This window comes from Berghia stephanieae, chromosome 13 (genome assembly GCF_034508935.2).
Source record: "Berghia stephanieae isolate SIO BIC M18660-M18661 chromosome 13, UCSD_Bste_1.3, whole genome shotgun sequence".
Lineage (NCBI taxonomy): Eukaryota > Metazoa > Mollusca > Gastropoda > Nudibranchia > Aeolidiidae > Berghia > Berghia stephanieae.
In genome coordinates this window covers 16,836,379-16,838,878 of record NC_088372.1, presented here as the reverse complement: position 1 = coordinate 16,838,878, position 2,500 = coordinate 16,836,379, and the positions used below count along the sequence as shown (strand labels likewise).

Below are 2,500 nucleotides of genomic sequence, written 5' to 3'. Positions count from 1 at the left end.
ATTATATGGATTTTTATAGTAATGAAAACCTAATATAAAATTGTGTGAAAGTTGATGAACTGAGGAATGAACAAGATATACGAATTATAATCTATTTTTAGAAACAGATTTATCGAATCTTGGTCCGGATTCTTATCTTGGTGACAAGAGACAAGCAAACATAGTAACTCTTTTTTTCGTGAAACGTATGTTTAGTCAATTTCGCGCATAAAGAGGCACTCGGCACTCAGTAGTAGGTGGTTATCAGTTATCAGCTCGGCCTTTAGTTCTTAGTCAAACGCTTCATCAAACCCATTATTGAGTAGCATGTTGATGCCTGATGCCAGTTGAAGCCATCTCGACGTCGTGAAATGGAGCATCTTCTGTCATAGCAGTAGAATCGTCAGATGCCGCATTTAAATCCTCCATTCCAGGCGTTGCTGTTGCCATATCGATCTTCGAAATGATTTGGTCTAGACGTCAAGTTGACCCGTTCTATGTCTGAAGAGATTTTAAAGTGCAATACCTAACATTATATCTTGATCTACAAAAGAGTTTTTTTAAATGAACCGCTGTGTTTCTATATTTTTCAAGAACCAAGGATTATCTGATAACTACTGACTTGCAAAGAGAGTGGCCGACGGACGTCCTCTCTATAGCCGCAAATATTTTTTCGTCACTTGCTGAGTTCCAAACTAGACGTCTATGGCATCGTGGGGTAAATTGATGCTGGAGGCATCATTGAAGAGACACCGAGATAATTTAAATGGTAAGTTATTGGCCATTCTTATTACATCACAGTTGATTTAAGATTTTCAATAGGGTAGACATCACACTAGGTACTTTGGTAAAAAATTCAAATTGGATTGAGCTCAATGAAACCTATATCATTTTAAAGTGCTTTTCACCACGATTCTAATGATACCAAAATTGTGAAAATCAGATAAGCAGAAAAAAAGTTGTGTTAGTTTAAAGGCTGACAAATGGTCTTCTATTTGCCTTTGTTATTTACTGACGGACTTTGTGACCTGAAAATTGTTGCATTTCCGGTAGTAACCGCCATTTGGATTTCAAAACTGGTCTAAAATGACCGCTAAGATTTGAGTAAGGATTTTACTGGAACGAATTTCATGGATGCGGTATACAACTTTGCCCTGAATTTAATTTTATAAAAAGTTAAGATGTTAAATAAACGTGCCAGCATGAAATTTTGATTTACCAAGTTCTAATCTTTTAATTATCCAAAGCTAAATTATACCCTACTTTATCCATAATCAAAAGTTATACTAAATTGTCATTGATTTAAAAAAAAAAACTACACCAAACGATAGAGTAATTTCTCCTGAAGAAAATAAGACATAAATCATTAAAATCCATCCATAAACAAAAAATCTATGGAACTTTTTCTGAGACCCATCACTCAAAAGTCCAAAAAATCGGGTCACAGCCACTAGGCCATTTATCGGCTCCCTGCTGGAGGGCCAAATGGACGTTTACCAAAGTACCTAATCACACACACACCGATTGATGATTGTCACTTGTCAGTCAGTCATTTGGAAGTGGAGTCAGATAATTCGGGAACTTCTGTAGACTGTAGATTCACACTAGTGAGTAAGATCTGTCGTTTACTACTACTACTACTACTACCACTACTACTTTTAGTTTTAGCGCTATCCAACTCAACACTTCTCGTGTTTATTTTATTTTGGCAAAACTAGAATGGATTTTTGAAAAGAATATAAAATAATTTAAACTTAAACCTGTCTTTGCATCTTGCTTTATGCATACAGTATGCCATATCACAGCCATCACAAAATCATAGTTTAATGTTGAGAATATGCTATTTCTTTTGTAACTTCAGATCAGAGAGATTTGAGCTTTAAAAATCCTGAAAAATGTCTTGCTGTCAATCCAGACAACCCTTTTGATGTGATCTATGATGTTAATGGTAAGAATGTAATTTGATGAGGAAATGAATAACATTTAGGTACACATAGTTTGCTTTTTTTTTTTTTTTTTGAGTCATGATGTGTAATACTATTACAGTCCACTCCGGATAATTGCAACTCGTTTAATCGCAACTTTCGGTTAATCACAATATTTCCTAAGCAATGGAAATAATCCTATATAAAAGTCACTGGTTAATTGCAACAAACTTTGGTTTTTTAAAAAGTGGTAAATTCAAGAAATCAAACAGTATATCATGATTAAATTTCATCATGGATGAAATCGTGACAGGTTGAAGAATCGAGAGTGAGCAGGATTTAATGCTACAGTAGTGTGTCACCACTCTGTTAGAGTCAAAAGAGGGCGGGGCTCTGCAGTATGGGTTTGTGACGTCATCGGTGGCCATTAAATAGAAGAGGAGTGGGGCTGGTCATAATCTTGACAACAGGTTATAAATGACAGTTATAAAGAGAGACTGAGCGATATCCTTTGTTTTAGGATTAACAACTGTGCATTGTGACCAATGAGTTTGGTGAGAGCTTATTGTCTCTCATTAAGGCTAATCTCTTTAACT

General features: G+C 35.4%; 1 long non-coding RNA gene across 1 annotated transcript in view; it reads left to right on the top strand.

The window, feature by feature from the left end:
• LOC144958820 (uncharacterized) overlaps positions 1-2,029 on the top strand; it is a 2,054-nt gene extending 25 nt beyond the window's left edge. The window contains exons 1-2 of the long non-coding RNA XR_013642524.1: positions 1-748; positions 1,841-2,029. The exon at positions 1-748 is cut by the window's left edge and continues 25 nt beyond it. This is a non-coding gene — a long non-coding RNA (uncharacterized LOC144958820). The remainder of the gene's footprint in view (positions 749-1,840) is intronic.
• The last annotated feature ends 471 nt before the right edge of the window (positions 2,030-2,500 follow it).